Genomic DNA, 14,708 nt, shown 5'->3' with positions numbered 1-14,708 from the left:
CATCATGCCGCGATCTAAAGAAATTCAAGAACAGATGAGAAACAAAATAGTTGACATGTATCAGTCTGGAAAGGGTTATAAAGCCATTTCTAAGGCTTTGGGACTCCAGCGAACCACAGTCAGAGGCATTATCCACAAATGTAGAAAACTAGGAACAATGGTGAACCTTCCCAGGAGTGGCCGGCCTACCAAAATTACTCCAAGAGCGCAAAGACGACTCATCCAGGAGGTCATATAAGAACCCAGAACAACATCTAAAGAACTGCAGGCCTCACTTGCCTCAATTAAACTATATCTTGATTATCCCCAAGACTTTTGGGCAAATATTCTGTGGACTCATGCGCCAAAAGTTAAACTTTTTGGAAGGTGTGTGTCCCGTTACATCTGGCATAAAACCAACACAGCATTTCATAAATAGAACATCATACCAACAGTCAAACATGGTGGTGGTAGTGTGATGGTCTGGGGCTGCTTTGCAGCTTCAGGACCTGGATCCATAATTGATGGAACCATGAATTCTGCACTCTATCAGAAAATCCTGAAGAAGTGTCCAGCCATCAGTTTGTAACCTCAAGCTCAAGCGCACTTAGGTTATGCAACAGGATAATGATCCAAAACACACCAGCAAGTCCACCTCTGAATGGCTCAAGAATAACAAAATTAAGGTTTTGGAGTGACCAAATCAAAGTCCGGACTCAAATCAGATTGAGATGCTGTGGCATGACCTTAAACAGTCCATTCATATTCAAAAACTCTCCAGTGTGACTGAATTAAAACAATTCTACAAAGGAGAGTGGGCCAAAATTCCTCCACAGTGATGTGAAAGACTCATTGCCATCGCAAATGCTTGATTGCAGTTGCTGCTGCAATTGGTAGCATAACCAGGGGGCAATTAATTTTTCACGTAGTGCCAGGTTTGGACAGATTTTTTCCCTTAATAAATGAAATCATTATTTCAAAGCTGCATTTTGTTTTTACTTGGGTTATCTTTGTGTAATATTAAAATTTGTTTGATGATCTGAATCATTCAAGTTTGACAAATATGCAAAAAATAAAAAACAGCAAGGGGGCAAAAACCTTTTCACACCACTGTATATTGTGACCACTAATGATATTACATTTTACACTTAAAAGTATATGGGCATGAAAAGTACAGTATATGAAAAATATTTAACTATAGTTTAAAGGGTTTTCATTGTATTTAATGTAAGAAGTCAATACAATATAATACAGCTGCTACAGACAATTTCATCTTCATTTTGTGCAGCCAGTTCCCTTCAGCAGAAGAGGATGTGAAGTTAAGGGTCAGTGCAGTGACCCTCACATTGGGAGTGTTAACCTATCCAGCATAATATTTCTGCTGACAAACATGATTTCTTAGCAACGTTGCAATAGCTGGTTAGGACTAGCCTACATTATGTAACAGCTTTTGGAAAAAAGTATGTTCTTGGCAATGTGCTTTGCGGCAGTTTACACCCAGTCCTTATGTGACAGATTTTAATTCTGATAACTCTGTGTTAGCAGAGGTTTCTCTATTGTTAATCAAATTCATGTGTGTAAAACAATATAAGTTAAGAAGCGTAAGCAGTTTGAAGGTGCAACTAAGATGCTAATAATGATTACATGCCACATTTCAACAGAGAATTATGGTCAATGTGAAACATGCCCTAATGTGGTACTTTATATTAGTGAAAATATTGTAAAAAAAATAAACATTGTGCACGGCTGGACTGGATTTTATCCATCAGGAATTGCATGGATAGTAAATAGTGGACATTTTTGTGGACACAATATGAGCTACATTCATTTTATTTACAAATTCACAGTTTCCAGCATTTCACCAATATAGTAAAAAAAAAAAAAAAAAAAAAGTTCACGCATTTCAATGTTTGAAAGTGAAACAATTAATACATTTATATAAGTATTCTTACTTGCAGTGTAAAATAATTGTTAGGCTTATAATGATCTATTTATTTTCAGAACAATTGCAATTTACAATTGTAAAATACAAACATAATACAAACCCCCGGTATTTATTCAATACAGTCACTAAATTAACAAAAAATAAAGCATCAACAGGTGTTGGCATTTCCCAAGAGCACAGCAGTAATGACTTTATGAACTACTTTACTTCCAAGATCGATTCTATCAGAGATACAATTGTAACCATGCAGCCGTCAGCTACAATATCGCATCAGATAGTGCACTATAGATCCCCTGAGGAACAATTCCACTCATTTTACTATAGGAGAGGAAGAATTATATAAACTTGTTAAATCATCTAAACCAACAAAATGTATGTTAGACCCTATTCCATCTAAAATACTAAAAGAGCTGCTTCCAGAAGTCATAGATCCTCTTTTGGCTATTATTAATTCATCACTGTCATTAGGATATGTCCCCAAAACCTTCAAATTGGCTGTTATTAAGCCTCTCATTGAAATACCACAACTTGACCCCAAAGATCTAGTTAATTACAGACCGATCTCAAATCTCCCTTTTCTGTCAAAGATACTAGAAAAGGTAATATCCTTGCAATTATATTCCTTCTTAGAGAAAAATAGTATTTGTGAGGAATTCCAGTCAGGATTTAGACCGTATCATAGTACTGAGACTGTTCTCATTAGAGTTAAAAATGACCTGCTTCTATCATCTGATCGTGGTTGTATCTCTTTATTAGTTCTACTGGAGCTTAGCGCTGCGTTCGACACTATCGACCACAACATTCTTTTAAATAGACTAGAACACTTTGTTGGCATTAGTGGAAGTGCATTAGCATGGTTCAAATCATACTTTACATTTACATTTACATTTACATTTAGTCATTTGGCAGACACTTTTATCCAAAGCGACTTACAATTGGGGAATACAAAAAGCGATTAATCTTGAAGAGGCAATCAGACAGAGGAAGTGCTCGTAACACCAAGTCTCAGTCATTGTTCAAATAAGTACAAGCTAGTAAGAGGAGAGAAAGATAGAGGGAAAGAGTTTTTTTTTTTTTTGAGTTGAGTTTAGGATGAAGTCAAGTACTGCCGAAAGAGATGAGTTTTCAGTTGTTGCTTGAAGATTCCAGGGATCCGGCGTTCCGGATAGGGGTGGGAAGATTATTCCTCCAGCCAGGAATGGTGAACGAGAATGTTCTGGAGAGTGATTTTGAGCCTCTCTGTGATGGTACCACAAGGCATCGCTCACTAGCAGATCTCAGACTTCTGGAGGGGATGTAGGTTCGTAATAGTGAGTGGAAGTAGGAGGGTGCTGAGCCTGTGGTAGTTCTGTACGCAAGCATCAGTGTCTTGAACTTGATGCGAGCTGCCACTGGTAGCCAGTGCAAGGAGATGAAGAGAGGTGTAACATGCGCTCTTTTGGACTCGTTGAAGATCAGTCGTGCCGCTGCATTCTGAATCATTTGTAGAGGTTTGATTGTGTTTGATGGCAGACCAGCCAGAAGAGCATTTCAGTAGTCCAGTCTAGAAACAACAAGGGCCTGGACAAGAAGTTGCGCAGCATGCTCTGTCAGAAAGGGCATGATCTTTCTGATGTCTTACTTATCTGAACGCCATCAGTTCATAGCAGTGAATGAAGAGGTATCATATCAATCACAAGTGCAGTATGGAGTACCTCAAGGCTCAGTACTAGGGCCGTTACTTTTCAGGCTTTACATGTTACCCTTGGGAGATATTATCAGGAGACAGGGTGTTAGCTTTCACTGTTATGCTGATGATACTCAGCTCTATATTTCTTTGCGGCTCAGTAAAACACACCAAATTGAGAAACTAACGGAATGCATAGTCGATATAAAAAACTGGATGACGAGTACTTCTTACTGCTAAATTCTGAAAAAACAGAGATGTTAATTATCAGACCTAAAAACCCCACATGTAATAACCTAGAACACTATCTAACTTGACGGCTGCTCTGTCAATTCTTCTTCATAAGTTAGGAACCTAGGTGTGTTGTTTGATAGCAATTTTTCATTTGAAAGCCATGTTTCTAGCATCTGTAAAACTGTGTTTTTCCATCTCAAAAACATATCTAAATTATTAAGTGTTTATGTTTACCTGCATCACCATTAATCAAAATCAGAGAACTGTAAAACATGTGCTGGTAAATTATTGAAATATTAACTTAAAATCTCAGATGTACTTCAAGTAAATATTTTGCATATTTGGCTAACCAAAACATTTGGGAACCTACCTCTAGACCATCTTAATCAAAAGTTTGTGCAGTCTTGTTTAGAACAGGAGAAAGAATTGCGAATAAAATAATGTATAATATTATCCCGAAAGGCGAAAAGTACCCAGATGACCTACTACGTGTGAATTCGATGGGCACGTTATTATCCCATGAGGCCACGGGAGAGGCAGTGAAGCCTTATTACTGTTATTTTTAAATGATGCTGGTACATCACGTGACAGTAACAACACGGCGGATGTAGTCATGTGACGATTAACGGTCAAATACCTACTCAGTATGCGATTTCGGACACACAGATGTGGTCTTTGTCAGCATTGGGAACCACTGGCCTAGAATATTCTATAATAATAGTTTATTGCGGCACTCAGTTAAAAAAAATATACTTTGGTTAAATGCAATAAAAAAGGTAACTGTGGTACATTTGGGTATCTGGGGAACTGCTGTTGATCTTATTGTTACTTATTGTTCGAGTCCGTATGATACTTGGTCAAATGCAAATTCTTTTGCAACAACTTTCTTTGGTGAAAAAAAAAAACCTAACTGAACAAAAAGTATGCTGCTTGTGTAATATTGCTTAATTAAATACTAATTTCCTTTGATGTTGAAAATCAGTTAATGCTTATGCTGTAAATAATTTTGTAAGAAGATCATGGTTGTGAGCTCATTTCATGGTTTTGAGTTTTACCCAAAAGCCATTTCTTTTTGTACTTTATCTTGGACAGCTAAAAGTTACATGTGGAGGAGTAATCACACATTTTTATTATCTTCATCCTCAGTAGCCAAACATCATGCCCTGTCTGTAAACCCTCCCATGACACATCATTAAAACCCTGGCAACTCAAAGTGAATTTTAAGCACTGGATTGAGGTTGGGCTTTACATGTTTTTGCTATGAAATATGTGTTATATAGATATGATTGTAGCCAAATTAAATTAGCAACACACCAATTATATCACAAACTCAAGCAGTTCTCCTTTCTTCACAGTTATCTAGCCTTTTTGTATTAGCTCTGTTGTCTTAAACTTAAACCTTATAACTTCACATCTCATTACTTGTTTCACTCAAAGTTCAAGGCCTGAGGTTTGGACCAGGACTTGTAATGTGTATGCAAAAGCTACAGGCCAACACAACATTTTTTGTGTGTGAAGTATCGTCCTTCTAAATCTCTGTAATAATGAGGGTCAATTTATTGGTTAAGGCAAGGATGTTTTTGAATTAAATTCACCTTGTCTGTCAATGACAGAAACAGGGATTTGGCATTAGTATTGCTCACAAATTCCACACAGAATTTAAAGAGGCTGATAAAAATGTGAACACAGTCCAGCTGAGTTTAGCCAAACGTGACTTCATCCGCATGTCATGAAGAATTAAATCAAGTTATGTAGAGCAACATGACAAGTCACAGGTTGTTTTGGTTTGAAAAAATAAGTTATAGCGTTTGTGTACATGTACCATATTGTGCCAAAATCTATAGTCTATATGAGTTTATTTGAGATAAACAAACTGTCGAGGAGTTAACTCTTCACTATGGTTCTTAAAAATGTGACTTTAAATTACCTTGGAAAGTCATGTGCATGCCATATATTTATCCCAAAATGTTTTGGAGAGGAACTTGGGGAACATATTAGACATTGTCTGAAGGATCATAGAAGAATCATATCATATGAATTTATTCCTGTTATTCCTTCAGGCATTTATGATTATAAACAACTGTGTGTTCTAGACGATGTTGTAATTCTTGAAATCAGTCAGTTAAAGGTAAATTGCTGGGTGTTTTCAAAGATAAAGAGCTGATGTTTTCGTGACAAAGTTTTAAGCATAGTTTTTGTTTTTGCAGAAGAACATATTGAATTAGTGAATCACAGAAAAACAGATTAAAAGTTCTCTCTAAAGTACTGTTTATTGGGACATGCTGTAATTTTCTTCTTTTAAAATGTTATGTTTACTTGTTAATCAGTGATGATGCTTGGCCTTGGTGTTGTTTGCTTGCTTATTAATATTATTATTCATTTAAAATACATTCTATAGCACACTGAATATGAATATTAATTTAAGAGTCAGTGAATAGAATTTGAAATCATAACAACTAAACACATAACGGATGAAACATCTCTGTTACGTACATAACCCTCGTTCCCTGATGGAGGGAACGGAGATGTTATGTCGTGACGACATTAGGGGATTTACCTGGGAACCCCAATCACCTCTGATAAGAGAAAACGCCAATGAAATTGGCTAGTGGATTTTGCATACCTGAGGCACTCCTCGTGCATACGGGTATAAAAGGGTGACAGGTGCATCCACTCATCAGGTTTTCTGCTGAGCAGCCGTCCCTGGCAACCAGCAATGATTCAAGATTGTGGCATGGGGACATAAGGTCTCCGTTCCCTCCATCAGGGATCGAGGGTTACGTACGTAACCGAGACGTTCCCTATCTGTCGGTCACTACGAGTTATGTCGTGACGACATTAGGGGTCTATGGAAAGCACCACAACCTGAACCCCGTCACAACCTTATGGCATTGCAAATGTTGACACGCAAGCACGTGACAGACAAATGCCAAGCAAAGGTCGTAACCCTCCCATCGCCCCAGCGCAAATTCGTTGACCTTGGTACCCGCAGGAACCACAGGTGAGTACATCGCTGCTGGAACTAGCCAAGCCGATGTTCCTTTCACCACAGAATTTAGAAGGGATTTCGACCTTCAACGAAAGATTGCTTCAAGTCTTTCCTATTTGTTGTTACAGCTTGGCAGTAACGACAGGGAAGCGAGCCTTCCGGAGAAGGGTGCTACGGAGGCCACATAATGCCCGAAGGGAGGTAACATGTGGAGACACTGATACGGACTGACCCAGGCCTGGGGCAGTTCTACATACGAAATGGGACTCTGAGGCAGATCCTACCTAAGCGTAGGGAGGAGGGCTGCCAGCAGAGCCTGACAGAGTACTCTGTCAAAGGGAAGACATGGGTTTACCGAGAGGGAAACCTTACCATGGAAGAATACACATATGGGATTACCCGAAGGGAATCAAGCCATATGGATACCTAGCCCAGTCCAGGGGCTGACCGGAGACCCGGGCAAGCTAACACCAATACTGGGCCTGGCGTCAAGAAAAGGAAGAAAAAGGCGCTCGTATCCCTGGGTGAGGGGGAATGGCGCAGCAAGCGTGACACCGGCTACTTACCTGTTACCCAACACACGGGAAGAAACTGGCTCAACGCGGAGACTGTAAAATCTCGCGAAGGTGTTCGGTGTCGACCAGCCCGCAGCTCTACAGATGTCTGCCAAAGAGGCACCGTGCGGCAACGCATTGGAAGAGGCAACACTCCGTGTGGAGTGAGCCCTCCCCCCGAGGGGGGACGGCTCGCCTTGGGATTGGTACGCCAAGGCGATGGCATCCACTATCCAGTGGGCCAACCTCTGCTTGGAGACAGCCTTCCCTTTCTGCTGATCTCCATGGCAGACAAAGAGCTGCTCAGAGCTTCTGAAGCTCCGGGTATGGTCCACGTATATGCGCAGCGCTCTTACGGTACACAGCAACGCCAAAGCTGGGTCTGCCTCCTCCGAGGGCAGTGCTTGCAGGTTCGCCACCTGATCGTGGAAGGGCGTGGTGGGAACCTTAGGCACGTATCCAGGCCGGGGTCTCAGGACAATGTGAGAGTAAGCCGGCCCGAACACAAGGCACTCTTTGCTTACCGAAAATGCTTGGAGGTCCCCGACCCTCTTGATGGAAGTGAGCGCGGTCAGGAGCGCTGTCTTAGCAGACAGGAACTTCAGCTCAACTGAATCCAGCGGCTCAAAGGGACCCCTCTGAAGTCCAGCCAGGACGATAGCGAGATCCCAGGAGGGCACCAAGGGTGACCTAGGAGGATTAAACCTCCTGGCACCCCTCAGGAACCTCACGATGAGATCGTGCTTTCCCAGGGACCGGCCGTCCACTGCATCGTGCAATAGCAGCCACATACACTTTCAAAGTGGAGGGCGATAGCCTGCGCTCCAACCTCTCTTACAGGAAAGAAAGTACTACTCCAATCGTGCACCTTCGGGGGTCTTCTCGGCGAGAAGAACACCAAGTCGTGAACAGACTCCACTTCAGTGCGTAGGCTCGCCTCGTTGAGGGAGCTCTATCCTGAGTGATAGTGTCTACCACAGCCTGTTGCAGGCCACTCCCGGCTGCCGCGTCCCGTCCAGGAGCCACACATGGAGGTTCCACAGACCTGGACGTGGGTGCCATATGGTGCCGAGCCCCTGAGAAAGAAGGTCCTTCCTCAGAGGAATGCGCCAAGGAGGGGCTGTCGCTAGGAGCATGAGTTCCGGGAATCAGGTCCGGGTGGACCAATAAAGTAAAGTAAAGTAAAGTAAAGTCGTGACGTATTGTCAAGTATGGTTACCCATACTCGAAATTGGTGCTCTGCGTTTAACCCATCCAAGTGCACACACACAGCAGTGAGTAGTGAACAAATGCACACAGACACACACACACCGTGAACACACACCCGGAGCAGTGGGCAGCCATGCTGCGGCGCCCGGGGAGCAGTTGGGGGTTCGGTGCCTTGCTCAAGGGCACCTCAGTCGTGGTATTGAGGGTGGAGAGAGCGCTGGACATTCCCTCCCCCCACCTACAATTCCTGCCGGCCGGGGGCTCGAACTCGCAACCTTTCGATTACGAGTCCGACTCGCTAGACCAATATGGCGCAACCAACAAGACCTGCTCCTCGTCCTCCCTGACCTTGCACAGAGTCTGTGCGAGCAGGCTCGCTGGGGGAAACGCATACTTGCGCGCAGCAATTTGAACTGTGCTTGACTACAGAGGAGGAGATGGCGGGCGAGCTGTGACATGCGGCGTAATCGTAGACCTCCTTGACGGTTGATGTACGAAACAGCCGCAGTGTTGTCCAACACATGCTTGCCTAACAGCAGTGGCCGGAACTGCCTCAAGGCTAGATGCACTGCCAGCAGCTCCAGGCAGTTGATGTGCCAAAGCTGTCAAGGCCCTGTCCAGAGCCCCGAGGCTGCCTGCCCATTGCATGTAGAGCCCCAGCCCGTGCTGGAGGCACTTGTTCTAAGGGCACCCCGGCCCGTAGAAAAGCAAGGTTCGTCCAGGGGCTGAAAGAGCGGCGACACGATTGCGTGATGGTCACACAATGTGTACCGCGGCGCCATGCCCATCTCGGGACTCGTGAGTGTAACCAGTGCTGAAGTGGTCTCATATGAAGCAACCGAGCGGTGTGACTGCGGCTGTGGATGCCATATGCCCCAGGAGCCTCTGAAACTGTTTCAGCAGAACCAGCGTCCTGCCTCTGAAGGAACTCAGGCAGTTCAGCACTGATTGGGCGCGCTCGTCCGTGAGACGTGCCGCCATACTCACAGAGTCTAACTCCACACCGAGAAAAGAGATTCTCTGCACAGGGGAGAGCTTGCTCTTTTCCCAGTTGACCCGAAGCCCCAACTGACTGAGGTGCTGGAGCACCAGGTCCCTGTGACCGCAGAACTGTTCTCGCGACCGGGCCAGGATGAGCCAGTCGTCGAGATAGTTGAGGATCCTGACGCCCACTTCCCGTAACGGGGCAAGGGCGCCCTCCGTGACTTACGTAAAGACACGGGGGGACAGGGAGAGCCCAAAGGGGAGGACCCTGTGCTGCCATGCCTGCCTCTCGAACGCGAACCGTAGGAACGGTCTGTGTCGGGGAAGGATCGAGACATGAAAGTAAGTGTCCTTCAGGTAGATCGCTGCAAACCAACCCCGGGGCTGGATGCACGTGATAATGCGCTTCTGCGCCAACATCTTGAACGGGAGCTTGTGCAGGGCCCGATTCAAGACTCGCAGATCCAGGATTGGTCGAAGGCCACCGCCTTTCTTCGGCACGATGAAGTAAGGGCTGTAAAACCCCTGCCTCATCTCAGCTCTATCGGCGCACTCGATTGCATCCTTGCCAGGAGGACAGCAATATCCTCGCACAAGACAAGTGCGTCTCAGACTGCCACCAAAGTCTCGAGAGCGCCGCTGAGCTTGGGAGGTCGCCTGGCGAACTGAATCGCATAGCCGAGTCGGATTGTGCAAATGAGCCAGCAGGACGGGTTGGGCAGCACAAGCCACGCACCCCAAACTCTGTGCGAGTGTCACCAAAGGGAAGGCATCGCGTTCTGACACATCCCCGCTGAGCTCCCCAGGTCCCCGGGGGGACTGGCCACAGATGCATGGAGAGGCATCGCATCTCCCAACCGCAATCTCTGGCTGCTGGCAAGAGGGGGCGTCGCAGGCGAGAGTGAGGAGGCAGTGCCTCGCACACTGTCAGCCCGCGAGCCCGAGAACCCGGAGGAAAGGGAAATTGCTCTTTCTTTGACAAAATGGTTACATGTGGATTCTCCCCCTGCCCTCCTTTGGGGGAAGGAGCGGCGCTGTCCTCGCCATCTCCTGAGATAGAGCAGCTTTCCACATCTCCGGGTTGCCCGTGTCAGGGCCGCTTTATCGCCTCCTTGGACGATATCGGGGCCAGCTGGAACACGGGGGGCACCACGCTCCTGCAAGAGGCTCGACGCACCAGCACGAGGCAGAGCAGCTCAGGGGGACACAGGAGGGTGTCCATGACAACCAGCAGACTGGGACTTGCCCTGCGGCGAAGCGGTGGCTGCATCACTGCAAGATGTGTTGGATGGCCTCGGTCTGCTTCAGTACTGCCGAGAACTGCTGGGCACAGTCCTCGACAGTGTCGTTGAACAGTCCAGCCTGGGAGACGAGAGCGTCGAGAAACTGTACTTTATCGACTTCGCCCCTCTCAGCAGGCTGAGCCATAGATGGCGCTCTTGGACCACAAGTGTGTGGACATCGCCTTCCTGAGGGACTGCGCTGTGACTTCCGTTGCTCGTAGGGCAAGGTCAGTCGCTGAGCACATCTCATGCGTCAACCTCGGTTTGGTACTACCCTCGTGCATTTAATGCCTTGGCTTGGTGTACTCACTGGATAGCCGTGGCATGCAGGGCAGGGGCAGCATGGCCCACAGCACTGTAAGCTTTGGCCGTGAACGGCCATCAGCCTATAGGCTTTGGACGGGGGACGAGGACGATTCCTCCAAGTGGCAGCGTTTTGCGAGCACAGGTGCACCGCAACCGCACTCTCCGCCTGGGGAATGTCAGCGTCACCCTTAGCTGCCCCGCCATCGAGGGTAGCGAGGATGGGGAAGGCAGACGAGCCGCTTTTGGCCATAAAAAGGGGTCGTCCACGACTTCATCAGCTCCTGAAGTGCAAGCCACGGCCCATGCCGAGGAGCCAATCAAGGGACTAGGAGGTGTGCACGCCTCGAGCACGATCTCGCGCCGGCCCGGGAAAGCACGGCCGTCAACTCTGGGTCCGATTCGGCGGCAGCCGCGAGGGTCTCGAGGGGGGCAGACACGCCGCATCTTCATCCTCAGAGGACAATTGCCCATCCCCCGATGCCGCGATCGACATCCAATCCTCTATCGGCGCGCTGAATGAAATGCTGGGCACGCCGTAAGACGGTACAGCAGAATCACGGGGGAGCTGCACAGAACAGCTGCTGCGGGAGGAGTGAAAGGTCCGTGGGGACTGGCCCAGCGGAAAGGCTCTCACTGTAACCCTCCGATCGCCCAGAGCACTAGCCGATGGTTCTCTGCTCGTGGCAGAGAAGCCAGCGCGGGTAGTGACAGAGGGAGACAGAGGTGGTGTTTAAAAGATTATTTTTTCATGTAGTGCTTTTGTGAAAAAGAATAAGAATATTAACATCTATTACATGCTAACATGCTAAAAGTTACTTAAATTTATAATGTTTTAAATATTTAACAATGTTAACTTACAATAGTTAAGGGCTATTGATTTTCCCTCAAGTAGACTGCATTTTGTCAGCAGCTCTGTTTTGTCAGTACCTACCCCTAAATCTTACCCTCACTGAAACCTGCGCAAATCACTATTTAAGAACAAACATGATTTGGCCAAAACCTTAAGCTGTGTCTTCCTTAGAGGACCTGGACTTGTCCATTATCATGAAAAAAACATCTTCAGGCTACATAAGATGTCAACAGAAGTTTGTTATACTGGGACATATCCATATGGTAGTACCTTAGGATGGATTTTGGCATTACCCAATTATAACCCCAGCTCTGTAAAGCTGTTTTGGTATACCTGGTGGAAAGGTCTGTACTCATGATCATAACATCTCACGTGCATCACTGTTACCAAAGACACCCAGTGCTGAATCGTGTGGCTCACTAGTTGAAAAAAGCCAAACTGAAAACTTTCAGAAAGGGGTCAGTCCTGTCTCACGTTGTATCTTACAAGCACGTGAGTGAGCCGGCATGGATTCACTTTACAAAGGTAAACTAAATGGCTCAAGACAGCTGGAGAGTAGCACTAACTGAAATAAAGCCAAACCCATTTTGAAAATTCAAGATTGTACTTGTTCTAATTTGAGATATTTGCATTAAAGTGTGTTTTTTTTAATGGTCTACATGGTTTATATAGAAATTTTAATGGTCTATAAAGAAGTCATGTGTCAAACTCTACTTCCAGCTTTTCCACATACGGACAACGAAAACATTGGAAATGTGGGTCAAGCAAGAGTCATTCATGGAAACAGTGATTGACAAAACAATTACACATGTGCTTGCAAAGCCAGAGCTCCTGTCCAAAACCTTTCAATCTTTTAAAGTTTTTTTTTCTCTGTGCTTTGTTGTGTTTAGCTATTTTTTCCCCCATCTTTTCTTCAGAACAGCCTTTTTCCTACTGGGATCTGCCATTGATAACAATCATGTAATGTAGTTGACATAGTTTTATATTTTTAAACTTTTTTTTCATGTTAAAAGCTTGGATTCATACACAGAGACAGCTAGCAAGCCATTCTTCAGTTGTTTGAAAGTTTACTGCTAAATATAAAACTATTGATTTAAAAATATTGTGTTTATAGACAACATATTTTACATAACATATCTTACAGCATGAGTTTTGGGGCGTGGTTATCTGCTTGGTCAACCAGAGACAAAGGAAGGAGTGTTTGGGATTAATTGTCTGAAAACAGTAGTTTTTGAAGTTCCATTTGATGCCAATATAGTCAATAATAACCAACTACAGAGCCGCAAAGCCATATGTCACCACAGTTTCATGACAGCAGCCTCAGACCAGAAATTAACAGTTGAGAATATAGCACCATTAAGGTTAGGTTTAGTAGTGGTGTGGGGTTAGGCATACATATTGTATTTCTTATAGCAGTAAAAAAAAAGTTAGGGTTAGTGGTTAGGGTGGTCAGAAATTACACACTTGCTTTAACCAAAGTCATGCATGCATAGCTCCTATCTCTTTGAATGAGGAGACATCAAATTATCCAAGGCTGTTCTCCAAGCTTACAATTAAACATCATATTTGAAATCACAAATGAAATCTGACAACAGCTCTCATAAATTTTGCTTCTTATGCTTGAGTAGTGTTAAAAAAGGCTTATTTGGCTAGACCAGCCAATGTGCATGTGCAGTCCTGAGCAGTGTGCAGTCCTGCATGTGCGTCCCAATTCAGAGGCTGCATCCTTCAAAGAGTGTCACCGCTGCGTGACAAAGACTGTCCATGGCTGCATAGTGCTATTGTCGAATAATGGGACCTGTCATTGGTGCCAAGGGCAGTGTAAGACCTGCCCTTCGAACTGCTTCATGCGAGTGAGTTGAGAGTACTCTCATTTAAGATTGCGCTGTTTCTTGCACTGATGCAAAGAAGCGAGTCAATGGTCTACGAGCCCTTCAACTGACACCCCTTATGAAAATTAACCATGGTTTTATTACAAATAAAACCAAAAAATCATGGATATTGTAGTTGTAACCACAAATTAACCATGGTTTTGCTAGACTAACCATAGTTTAACCATGGTATTTGTAGTAAAACTGTGATTATACAAATAGCAATCAATCTGCCAAAAAACCATGGTTACTACTAAGGCTACCCTCGACTAAGGATTTTTCTGGTCGACTAGTAGTCGTTCATTTTAAGCATTAGTTGACTAAACATATGTTTATTAATAAACCATTTAAATCATTATAATGAGCCTTTAATTGCCTACAAAGCCACTATATGCTTATATGCAGCCGACGGAGTCGAGAGAGCTGAGAGTGCTCTTGTTCAAGATGGCCCTGCTGCTCACTTTGGTTTGTGGAACTCGTGGGGAATTTACAAGCCCTCTTTATCAGCAGCACTTCGTACAGTTCGGGCCATGTGACTGTACGGTAATGATTACATTTAGGAATGTCATGCTTTCCTTCTTGCAGCAAGGGTTGGAGCGTGGGCTGTCTCCCTCCACCCTCAAAGTTCATGCTGCTGCTATTTCCGCATACCACGACCACATCGATGGTAAGTCTGTTGGTAAGCACGACCTGGTCGTCAGGTTCCTTAGGGGAGCAAGACGGTTAAATCCTCCTCGACCCCCCTCCATACCCTCTTGGGACCTTGCTCTGGTGCTTTGAGCAGTCCAGATTACTCCCTTTGAGCCTTTGCAGTCAGCAGACTTAAAGATTTTGTCTA

Source organism: Barbus barbus (assembly GCF_936440315.1).
Source record: "Barbus barbus genome assembly, chromosome: 33".
Classification (NCBI taxonomy): domain Eukaryota; kingdom Metazoa; phylum Chordata; class Actinopteri; order Cypriniformes; family Cyprinidae; genus Barbus; species Barbus barbus.
The sequence above is the reverse complement of the archived record's forward strand: the minus strand, read 5'-3'. Positions refer to the sequence as shown.